This window comes from Rousettus aegyptiacus, unplaced genomic scaffold, assembly GCF_014176215.1.
Source record: "Rousettus aegyptiacus isolate mRouAeg1 unplaced genomic scaffold, mRouAeg1.p scaffold_m13_p_2, whole genome shotgun sequence".
In the NCBI taxonomy this organism is placed as follows: Eukaryota; Metazoa; Chordata; class Mammalia; order Chiroptera; family Pteropodidae; genus Rousettus; species Rousettus aegyptiacus.
This window is the reverse complement of record NW_023416295.1, coordinates 176,214,641-176,226,942: the sequence shown is the minus strand read 5'-3', so window position 1 is coordinate 176,226,942 and position 12,302 is coordinate 176,214,641. Positions and strand designations below refer to the sequence as shown.

Below are 12,302 nucleotides of genomic sequence, written 5' to 3'. Positions count from 1 at the left end.
GGGCGGTCAGATGGGCAGGTGGTTAGATGCTTGGATGGGCGTCCACAAATGGATAGATCGACGGACAGACAGATGAACAGATGGCCAGACACATGAACTGCGGGAGCCAGCTGCCCACGCTGGCGCCTCCCAGTGGAGGCAGCGACAGAGGTGACCCCAGGCGCAGGTCACAGAGCTGAGGAGTTAGCGTTTGTTAGATGTGGAAAAAGCTTCCGTGGTCCACGAATTCTCATGTCCTGTTTTATAAAGGAAACAACAAGGGTCCCCTCCCTGAGACCCAGCTCTGTGTGAACTAATTCCGGAACGGGTCTTAGGACAGCAGCCGAGGGCAGAGTGGCTGGCGCCCCCGCCTGGAGGAGTCTGCTCTCCCCTGCAGCAGCTCCTCCCAGCGCCCCCAGAAGGTCTGGTCTGGGGGCTGTTTTCACCCCGTGTGACCCTCCCTACCCAGTGACAACCGCTTATCGGGATAGTAGATGAGTAGTTGCCTGTTGAATGAGTGAGTGAGTGAGTGAATTAATGACGCATGCGCGGACCCCTTCTCCCAGCACACGTCCTCACGCCCCACGGGCTGCCCGCCTCTCAGACGCACCGGGCTCAGGGCCAGAGAAGCCTGGAGAAGGGAGGCCAGTCGGGGGTGGGGGGCACCTCGATGGCTCAGAGTTCACCCCCAGACCCCCTGGCCCGTATCCTAAGTGGCTGGTGGGAGGGACACCCGGCGGCATTTTCCCGAGTCCCTCGAGAGACCAGCAGTGCTGACGCGCCACCAGGGTGCTGGCTTCGATGTCCCAAAGGGGGGCCTCCCTGAGCCCCTGCCACCCCCGCCCGCTTCTTCCGCCTCGGCCCCTCCCCCTGCTTTCTCTCCGTCTCCATTTCCTTGAGTAACTGTGTTTCTTCAGCTCCCCCAGGGACGACGCTGCAGCAAAGCAAACAGACCTTAGGCACAAATCCTGTGCGCTGTAAACATGGCTGTAAACAACACAAATCATCTGACCCATAAGAGATCTTGCTTTGCGCGCGCGCGTGTGTGTGCGCGTGTGCCTGTGAATAGCAATGTGCAGAGTCAAGCACACAGACACACGAGCTGGCGCGTGCACGCCCACGCACATACAGTGTTACTATCGGTTCCTACACGTGGATCAAGGATGGTACAGTATCGGTGCTATTTGCAAAAGACGAAATATGCACTTTAAGCCGCGGCAGGCTGAGCGCCTGTCCTCCACCCCCGGCTCTGCTCCCTGTCCCCTGCCCCATTCCGACCTGCTGCTGCAGTTCTCAGCGACTTGTCAGGACGTCGTCCCCGCCCAGGAGCCTGTTCAACACCAGGACAGGCGTCTGGTCCCAGGGGCTGTGCCGCTCTCCACAACCGCACCTCCTGGCTTCCGGGAAAAGATGTCCTCCGCACCCCCAAATGCGATTGCCAGGGAGTCCCCACGCCATGGTTCCCAGAAATGTCATTGCAATGAGGGAAGCATTCCGCTTTGCTCCCTGAGGCAGAGTGACGAGGAATGAGATGTGGCGTGTCTGGGGGAGGTGAAACTTTTTTCCGGGACAAACATACAAAGAAGGGCGATCTCGATAGCGTTCAGATAATCACACCTGCTCGGCGGAAGGTGGCGGAACCCATGCCCTTTCTCCAGGGTGCTATCCTGGGTCTTAGCCGTCATCCTCCTGGCTTGGGGTGACCCCTTCTGGGCTGGAGCCTGGTCCCTAAACACACTGACTCGACTGGAATAAAACACATTCCCAGCCTCCCTTCCGCCCAGACCGGGCTCTCGCTGGCGCGCCAGGGCGTGCAAGAGGATCGAGGGTGCGAGCACTCCTGCCGCGGGGGTTTCGGGGCGTCTAGCCCAGTCACGTCGTCCTTCGAGAGATGGTGCCTCGTGACCCTCCATGCCATCCAGGCGGCTGAATTTTGCAGCTCTGGGCGGCCGCCGGACTTCGGTCGTGTGCCTCGTAAACTCTGTGCTGGATTCCAGGTCCCAGAAAGAAAGCCAGAGCAGAATGCGACTCAGAGGGTCACAGCGTCGGGCGTCGGTGTGTCACCAACAGTCAAAATGAGGAGGTATAAGCCCCTCCCCCCGGAGGACTGCAGCTCGGCAGAGAGAGCGGAGCGGACGAGCACGCGGTGAACTCGGGCTGCGTCAGAGCCATTTCGCTGTAAATCATGGGATGCGTAGGACGGCAGTAGTCAGAGCCGCGCGTGGGGCCACATGGCTGAAAACGCCGTTGTCATAGCTCCTGGCGTGACCAGACACCTGGGTGCCCTGCACAGCGCCCGGAAACCACCCGCTTGTCCAACAGAGTTCCCCTGAAAAACACGGCAGCACGCTGCTCTGAGACTCAGTTCTGGGACTCAGCTTCACAAATAAAGGTTCCAGGAAAAATAAACCCCTAAACCGGCAGCGAGATCGCACGTCCAGAGAGCGAATGACATTTAAACACAGAGGGCGTGAGGCCCTGCCAGGCCGCCGCCAGCTGCCCCGACCCCCGCGTCCTCGCCGGAGACGCCCCGGACCGTGAAGCCACGGCCCCCTCTGCGCAGCCCCGTGTCAATCAACTTCGATGACCTGTGATCACGAACTGCGCAGACCCCAGCGAGCCTGTGCGCATGCGAGCGTGCGCGTCCGCGCGGACCCCAGCGAACCCGGGCGCGTGCGCGTCTGCGCGGACCCCAGTGAACCCGCGCGTGTGCGCGTCCGTGCAGACCCTGGTGAGCCTGTGCGCGCCTCGTTTTGCAGATGTCATTTCTTGGCTCCGTCTCCAGCGGGGAGTTTGAAGCGACTTGTGAGAAAAACCTGTGAGGTTGAACATGTGGATTTGGGCGGGTGAGAACGAATGAGGAACGCTGATGCGCTCTGGCTTATTATTTTGACAGTTGTGAACATCTCACAGTGTTCTCACGCCCCGGTCCTGTGAAAGTGTTTACGCCGTTCGGTTGAGCAGAATGAGGACGCTCCTAGGGGACCTCGCGTGCCGTGTCCCGCTCGGTCGTTAGTTCGGGCCGCGCGCTGCCGGACGCTTCCGGGACCGACCCTGGACAGGCGGCGCGCGGGGCCGACGTTCATCCCGGACTCGGTCTGGGCGGAGGGAGGGCTGAAAGGCCGCCCATCGAGAGGGGGCCGGCCGCGGAGCTTTCTCGTCTTTGAAGTGTTTGGAAACAACATGCAGCTCGTGACGTCGGGAAGTTCCAGGGAGCCCACGGGTGCTACGTGCTGGGCATCTAACCAGAGCCGGTCACCCCCGGACACCTGGCTGTCCCCACCTTTAACCTTTCTCTGTGGAGCGGGGTAATTCCAGGGCTTCCACAGCCATATTCACGTGGATACTGTGTGTGTGTTTACGGATGCGCATGTAAGTGTGGGCTAAATAGTGACGGAAGATCGCACCACGAGACAGGAACTCTGGACAGAGGGCAGTGGTAGGACGCGAGACCCCGAGGCCACATGCCCGCACCGAGATAATGTGCGATGAGTCGGTAAAAAGGTGTCACGAGACAAGAGGCCCAAACGGTAACGATGAGTAAACGCGGAGCCCACAGGAGCGGGCGTCCCCTGCCACCGCGAGCCCGAGCGGCCCCTCTGGCTGCGGCCCCGGCGCCTGCGGCTGCCGCGTGCCCATCACGCGTGGAGCGCAACGCGCCCCGCTGCGTGGCCCCGGGCGGAGCTCGGCTGAGAGGCAGGGCACGCGGGAAGCACCAGGGCCTCGGGAAACGGAGTTGGGGGTCAGCGGGCCAGTTACGAGCCGCGTGGTCACAGGCAGGTCACTTAAAAGTCTCAGTCTCGGGTTTTCATCGTGAGCAAGTGGGGGAGCGTCTGGAGTCTGGAGTGCAGAGAAGTGTGGGTGGGCGAAGCTCGCAGCGTGAAACCGCCCCCGCCCCCAGGCCCCGTGCCGGGCGCAGGGGACCCCGAGCTGGAGAGGCTACGGCCTCCGTCCCTGACTTGCTGACAACAGGGATGGAGGCGGAGGTGGGGATGGCGGTGGCCGAGGCAGCGCGGCTTCTCCTGGGGGCACGTGGGGGGCGGGGTTTCGTGCGCGGGGAAACCTCTCCTGCGTAGCTCGGCCGCGCTGACATGTATTTTAAACGAGAGGTTGAGCCTGCGTGGAAGCGTGGGAAGTGTTCGCAGCACGAACGCCACTGCGCCATCGCTGTTCTGTCTCCGGGGACGTCTCCCGCCCAGGACCCCGGGGACAAATGGCTCCAGTGAGTGGCCACAGCCAGGACCCTTGGAGGAGCACTATGCCACTCCCCAGGGAGTGGACGAGGAAAGACGAACAATAGAAACGGGGCGGGCGCCCCCTGCCCCGTGCTGGGGGTAGGCGGCCGCGGCCACCAGACTGGAGGCTGGGCTCCGAGTGGACGCGCTCAGGGGCGCTGGTCTCCGACGGTGTCAGGCCCAGGACATGCGGGAGGCAAATGCCCGCCCTCCCTTGTAGTCCCGCCCCCCAAAAACCACCGCTTAGGACTAACACAGGATGCCAACGAACAACAAGCTCGCAGTTTAGGGATAGAAATGGTAAAATCGAATCAAAAAAAACCACCAAAAGTATCGGGGAGAGAAAACGGAACCATTACACACCCACGTTCTGAGAGAATACAAAATTGCACGTTTAATATGTTTAAAGAAATGAAGTTTTGAGTACAGACGTTGAAAAAATAAGAGACAAAAAGATCAGACATATTCGAAAAGCAAATAGAACTTTACAAATGAAAGCGCTCATCCGTTGAATTTAATTCTCAATAGATGGGCTCAATCGTAGTATTGAAATACCTGAGCAGAAGGCAGAGCGGAAGGTAAAACTCAGTAAATTGCCCGAAATTCAGCACAAAGGCTCGGGTGCGGGAACTGTGAGAGACAGACGAAGCAGGATGAAGCCCGGAGTGAAAACAGACTCTCTGCGCCCAAACACGACTTAGGGATAGAAAGAAAGCAAAGAAGAGCAGGAGGAGGAGTAAAAGCGGAAAAAGGCAATATCCAGCGTAATAGCAAAGAACTTTTCGGAATTAATTAAAACCATGAATCATTGCAAACTGAGGGCCGAATACACCCTAATTCAGATAAACATAAATAATTTACTGTCCCGATACATCCACGGAGAGCCACGGGAGCCGCAGGTAGAGGGGCCGCTGGTGAGGGCGCCCAGCTCGCGGACGGGCCAACGGCTTGAGACGGCAGGCCGCGCGCCGGCAGCGAGCGCGCGGGGCGCAGCGCGAGCGGGACCGCCTCTCCCCAACGCTGCGTGCGCCCTCGGCGGGGAGAGTCCCGGACGTTCTCGGATAGTTAAATCTGAGAGCGTTCATCTCCCTAAAGAAATTTCCGGCACAGCTATTTCGGAGAGAAGCGAAGCGTTGTTTGAGGGCCGTTGGCCGAGGAAGATGTTGCTGCTGCGGGCGGACGGAACGCACGGGGCCCGCACCGCGCCACGACGCGCGTGCCGTCGCTTGGGCGGCTCCGCTACCCGATCATCAGGGCGACGTCAGAGGCAGCTCCTGGCGAGCAAGGGAGCGACGCGCCGGGAACGCGCGGGCCTAACGCCGGCCGGCGGGCGCGCGCCGTGTGCCAGGCACCCGGGCTTCAGAGGTGGGAAAAGACCCCGGCCGCGCTCCAGAGCCCGGGCCGCGCGGGAGCCGGGGGCTCTCACAGGGGAGCGTGGCGACACCGGCACTCGCACGCGCTGGAGGTGTGCGTCCTGGCCTTCCCGGGGCGACCCCGACACCACGGGGGAGGCAGCCAGCTTGGATCTGGGGTCGGAGGACGGCCGCGAGGGCCGCACGGACGCAGGCAGGACGGCACGGAGCCGGCCCCGCGAGGAGACGGGGCGAGGCGTGTTGACCAGGGGCGGGGCGCAGCCATGGAGGGGGGCGGGTCCAGCCGCGGAGGGGGGCCGCGGCGATGCCGACTCGCACTGCGTTTCAGGTTCTCAGCCCGGGGGCCCCGGCGCGGCCGGCACAGCCGCCTTCCCGACCCCAAACACGCGTCACCGGGGAGCGACGCCGCTCGGCCCGAGCAGAGGTTTCCTGCCCCGTTTTAGCACCCCGAGGTCTGAGGCGTGAGCCACGCAGGCCGCTGCGGCCCCGTTCACAGTGGCCCTTCACGTGTTATTCCGACAAACCCGTGGGAACGCCCTGCAGGAGTCGAGGGGCCGGTCCTGCTGGGTCCACCTCGCCGGCCACGCTGCAGCCTCCTTCGCAAACTCCCTCCGAGCCGCTTCCCGGTGAATCGCCCTAGAGGGCGCCACGGCCTCCATCCCGCCCAGCTCCTTCCGCCGGTTCTGTGGCCGCTCAGGTCCACCCTCCCGCCCTGCCCACCTCCACCCTGCCATCACGCTGGGCCCAGCCCTGCTCTCTTCCCACCGACAGGCCTGACGCACACGCACACACGCACGCACACACACACACGTGTTTGCATGTGCGTGTGACCACGTGTGCAGACACGGTCAGGCATGCGTGCTCACACTCACTCGCACGTTCCAGTTTCGTACCCCATCGCTGACCTCCCCCCACTGCCCACACCCCGCGCGCCAGAGACCCTGTGGTCCCTGTTGAAACCGGCCCCCGCCGCTCCCCCGCTACCAGTTACGACTTGGCATTTGTGTCCCCATGCTGAGGGGACAAGAACCTTCGGCGTGACAGGGCCTTCCACAAAGTGACTCAGGTTAAGAGGTCACGGACACAGGGCCCTGGTCCCACAGGGCCAGCGTCCCTGCCGGAAGAGCCCCTGGGGAGGACCCGGCAGGAGGGGCCGTCTACGGCCTGCTTCCCGGGGCCTTGGTCTTGATCCGGGCCCCCGGACAGCGGGAGGGAGAGCCTGTTGTTTCGGCCACCCAGTCAGTGGCGTTATCACGGCCTGAGCATCCCACTGGGGTGCACACGGCCTCCCGTGCTGGTGACCATCTCCACACCAAGTGCTCTGCACATCACTTGTCTTGTTACTTATTTGTCCCCGGTGTCCTACAGGGGACGGAGGGCCAGCGTCGCTTTATTGACTTTGTAACTGCTGCTCGTGGCAGACTTCCAAGGACGGAGGGGCCCAGTTGCTCAAGAGGACGCTTAGTGAGCGAACCAGCTTCCCCGGGTTGGGACTGCAGTGTGGCCCAGACACACGGGGGGGGGGGCATGGCTGAGCGGGGGGTTGTCACCGAGCGTGCTGCAGAACGCTGTCCCTTCTTATTGGTGTCCCTCATGTTCCTTTGTCATCCAAGATTAACATGCATCCGAGTAATTATTTCCAAATAGGATGAAAACCAATATTTCACGTAAGCCTTCCGGCTCGTGCGGGGAGCTCCACCTGTCGAGAGCGGGGGACGTCCTGCTGGCCGGTCCTTCTCATCCTGCCACGCGGGCCGTGCCGGGCCCCGCGCTTCTCTACCTGTCGGCGGACAGCAGGACTCCAGGTCGCTGGACGTGGGGTGGACGCGGAAATCCCCGCGATGTCTCAGGGGCTGACGTGTGTCCTCCACTGTGCTCGTCCCCAGGAAGGTCTCCCTGACGTGTGCGCGCGGAAGCCCCTCGCCCCACGCCCCCAGCCAAGCCGGGCCCTGTGTTTGGGGTAGGATGGCGCTGGGGGCGGTGCCCGCTCAGGCCGGGCTCGCTGAGCCTCGTGCTGGTTTCGGGAGCGGGCTCTTTCCCGCTCCCCAGCCGGGTCAGGCCTTCCTGCAAAGATGTTATTTTCCAGTGGATTCACACGGTTGCACAATTAACAACATGCTTTTTCGCCTTGCAGAGGAGTAGAAGGCGGCACATTCTAAGGTTTTTAAAGACCTTCTTGAGACATAAAATTTTCTTTGGAACAATGCTCCTCGTTAGGAGAAGAGCAAAGAAAACCCCACATCTCTGGGGAAGCAGCTGAATCCCAAGTTCCATAACGATTTTCAAGTTCAAAGTTGGGCCACTTTGTTCCTGCTAATGACGCACTCCCGCCCCGGGCTCTGCAGGTGGCGGCGGCGTCCCCATTAGAACGGAGCACCTTCCCTTGTTAGTGTCATGTGCCAGCCCCTCTCTACCCGGGGGGAGTCAATTAGTGTGGGCAGCGGTGACGAGGACGCCATGGCTGTCATCGCCTCTGCTCCACGGGGGAGCCGGGCAGAGGGCCAGGGGCAGCGCACGGTGACACGGCTCCGTTTCAGGGGACAGCGGAGGGAAACTCACTCGGCCTTGACGACAACCCCAGCAGACACACACGCACCGTCTGCCAGTCTGTCTCTGTCACAGGCCCGCTCTGGGACGGGAACCGCAGACGATAGCACTGGCCCTTCACGTGGGGCCGGATCACCGAACTTGGGTGTCGGCCCGGGGAGTGTCACCTGCCCAGCGAGGGCCGGACCCCTCACGGAGGGCCTTCTCTTGGTGTGCGGGCTCAGAGTGGAGGCCTCCCTTCCCGCCTCTATGGATGCAAACTCGACGAGCGGCAGGCATTCTGGCACAATGTTACGAAGGATATGTGATATGTATTAACAATGCTTCACGTCGGCGTGGACAGCACACCCAGCTCCGGGCACCCACCCCTTCCTTAGGAGACCGGGCGGAGAGGCGGGGTCTTCTGCGGCCCACGGTCCCCGCCGGGGCCCGGCTCCGCCCGCCAAGGCGCCCACTGGCCTCGTTTGATTTTGTCCTCTTGACGTCCGTCGTCATGTCACCGAATCGCCTTGACCCCTAAGTGACTGCTCGTTCGGTCTTTTTTTGCGTGTGCACTTGATGCCAACGGGGCCAGTGTTTCTGCGACCTTCCGCGACCTGCTCGTGTCGCTAGACGGACTCACCCACGTGGGTGGACGCACCGTGCCTCTTTCAGCGTCCTTGTCCTCAGGTGCGGAATCTCTTTATCACAATGCGTTCCTTCCCTCCGCTGCTGGCATTCGGCTTGTTTGCAGGTCTCGTGCTATGAATAATACCGCTGTGGATTTCCTATGTGTTTCCCGCTGTGTTCACATAAATTTTTGTTCTCTGGTTATTTCCTTTTTTGTTCAGTGGTATGTCATTAGAGGTGGTTTTGCAGGATCTTGGGTTATGAATATGTTTTTTTTTTTTTTTCAAAATAAAGCCTCATTATTTTTCACTACCAAAGTGTTTGGAACAAGCAATATTTAACAATCCTATTGTTACATATTTGTTGACAAATGTCAAAATTGTTAAAACGATGTCAATCTTTTTGTTTTGAAATGTGTATATTTTAAATTCTAATTTCCTTGATCATTAGTCAGGTGCATCGCCGGTTCATATGATAATTGCTCTTTCTCCTCTTCTGTGGAGTGCTAGTCATATATTTTTGCCTCTTGGGGTGTTTTGAAACCATGGGGTGTTGAAAGACTTTTTTGTTTCATATTTTGAATTTCAGTTCTTTTTCAATCAGACGAACTGTAAATATATTTTGTAAGTTGAATTTGCCTTTTCTTTATGGTTGCATTTGATGAAAAGAAGGTTTTTTGTGTATGTGGTTTACACTGTTATTATTTTTAAATGAAGCCATAATTGACATCTAACATTATATTAGTTTTAGGTGCATGTTTGCAGTGTTATTTATTTAAAAAATCTTTCCCAGGCATTCTCTGATCGTTTCTTTTAAGTGTTCAAAATTCGTCACTGTCGTTTAAGTGTTTAAACCACCTGTATGCTTGGATCAAAGGAGCAATCTGATGATTTTACTTTTTCCTGTCTTTACTGGTTGACCTAGGACAATTCTTTGAACAGCAGCTCTTTACCCCAAACCTACAAAGTCTGCTGTGTTGTCTGTCAGGTGACCACAGGTCCCACCTGTTAGAAATGGCTGTCTGTGATTTCCGTCTTCAGAAAGGGCATTAAATTCTCGGTCTCTCTCTCTTTACCGGAAGAATGTGTTTTCATCGTGTTGAGTTGTCTAAAGCAAGAAATTTCTCTTCCTTTTCGCATAACTTAATCTCTTAGAGTGTATTTTCAAAAACTATTTTAAAATTAATTGCATTTTATGATGGTATGTTCCAGTGCCAATTTGTTCGATATCAGTATTCTTTCTGGGAATACGAGGTACCCTTTTAATGTGTAGGTTAAAGACTCTAATGTTTAAAGGAACATTTTGAATTATTTCTTTAAATTATTTTACCTTATTTTATTTTTTTAGGCAAGGCAATCCTTGGTTGACCTCACAGATTGCAAGGATCTTGTCTGCTCACAATTCCTTATTTTTCTTATTTGTTAGGCCTGCAGCACCTGGTCCTCCTAGGTGGTCTCCCCTCCAAGTACTAACCAGGCCCGGCCCTGCTTAGCTTCCGGGATCAGACGGGACCGGGCGTGGTCCCGGCGGCGTGGCCGTGGACTCTTTAAGTTGCTTTTGCCGACGTGGTCTGAAACGCCGCTCATCGTGTGTTGGAGTTCGTTTTTCTGCTTTCCCGCCTGCGACCTTCTCTTCTTTTCTGAACCCCGATTCTCCCAACCATTTTGCCTCCTCCCCGGGCCGTATTTTCGGTAAGGCTCGTTCACTTATCTGGTGAACGTTAATGGAATTTTCCCGTGCCAGGGACTGCGCCGCACAGCCCTGAAGACACCCGTTTTCATGGTGATTAATTTTAACGAGGGCGACAGAAATGAGTAGAGAGTACATTAAACAAACTCAGGTTGATTAGTTCCATCAAGACGAATGGAACAGGACACACGGGCAGAGAGAGGGGGGCGTGCCTTGGAAAGGGGATCAGGCCAGGCTTCTCTGAGATGATCCCTCGGAGCCGAGGCCGTGGCCGGGAGCCTTGACCAGGTGCCTCGAACAGGTGCCTGCACGGGGCCTGGGGCGGGGCCTGGGGCGGGGCGAGGGGCAGGCGGAAGCCCAGCCAGGGCCCGAGGGGCGGGACCGAGGGCTGAGTGACGTTGGCACAGCACCTGCAGTAGCGGATTGGCCTTCTGCAGGGCCAAGATGCATGCTCTATTTTAACTGTTCAGAATTCATTGAAAAACACCAAGGCTAAGTGATATATCTTAAATATCAAAAAATGATAAAACATTTAAAAACATCAACTGACATACAAAATTTTTTAAATTAAATGAGCGCACATTGCCATTCTATACATCATATGATAAAAATCAACAACTCAAGGATTTGAAATAAAATAATCATTACATATGATAAAATTAAAATGTATCTTTTTTAAAATGCAGTCGCAGAAAACAATACTTGTCCTTGTTTTTGAGGCTGAATATTGAGTGCATTCAGGTGTTTTTGTTTGTTTGTTTTTTGTCTCTGTTTTTTTTTGGCGCAGATATTTTCCTCTGTCGAAGACGTAGGGTAGTGTTGAGGTGACAGTTACAAGTTAGCTCGGGCTGTTGTTTTTCTTTAAGTGGGGCCCTTTTTTCTTCAAGTTGCCCATTCTCCACTTAACACTGTGGATCGTTTGGACGAGCTGTTATTTTTGAGGTCCCTTCGCTCTCTCTCGACGGCGTAATAGCCCTGGCTTGCGTTTCTCTTCCGTCGCAGACACGTGTAGACGGTCCACAGCCACCCAGAGCCGTCCCCGTTCCATCTTGCTTACATTCCACCTCTTCAGAAAGTCCTTGAACTTCGCGAAGAGCCTTTCCTCAGAGGCTTTCGGGGGGGGGGGCTGGGTGTGACACTCGCGGCTTCCCCTCCCCCCCTAGACACGTGGGCGGGGCTCAGGCTCCACGCTGTGCTTGCATTGGGTGATTAAGCCATCACTCTCAAGCTGCAGCTATGAACTGTTCAACTCACATGGCATTTTTCCTGTTAAGATGGAATCATTGGCATCCGGGCCAATCTAAAATAAATTGCTGAGTTTTGATCATTAAAACAGCATTCTTGCTGAGAAGCTGCCCCCAGGCAGGTTGTCAAGGATGAGATGGTGGGGGTTTGTAGTCCGGGAGAGGGAGAGTGGCCGCAGCACCGGGGGAGGGGCCCTGGGCTGGACCTAAGTCGTAGGCTGCGGCCGGCAGCTCTGCACGAGGGCGGGGCGGCCGGTGGGCGGGCTGGCGCTTCGACTCGGCCTTAACCATGTTCTACTTTCGGGAAGTGGAAAGCGTGAGCGGAGGGTCAGGCGGAGGGGTCGCCACCTGCCACCTGTGTGCGGGGGCTTCAGGCGCAGGAGCGTGACAGACTCGGAAGGACGTTTCCTGCACCCGCTGGCCGAGGGCGGGTTTATCTCATGGGGTCAAGGGGTCCAAAATGAGCCGCGCCCTTGGGTTGGAGAATGAGGGCAGCCGACAGGAGCGTGGAGGCGTGTGGGGGCCGGGTCCTCGGGGCTCGTGGCGCTGGCTTTGGGGTGGAACTCGGGGTCTGGAAGACGCGGTGCAAACAAACCAGCTGGAATCTACGAAGGCCCCAAGAGCAC

General features: G+C 57.5%; 1 pseudogene; it reads right to left on the bottom strand.

Moving 5' to 3' along the window:
• Positions 1-10,167: 10,167 nt before the first annotated feature.
• LOC118614737 lies at positions 10,168-10,286 on the bottom strand (annotated as a pseudogene).
• Between the last annotated feature and the right edge of the window lie 2,016 nt (positions 10,287-12,302).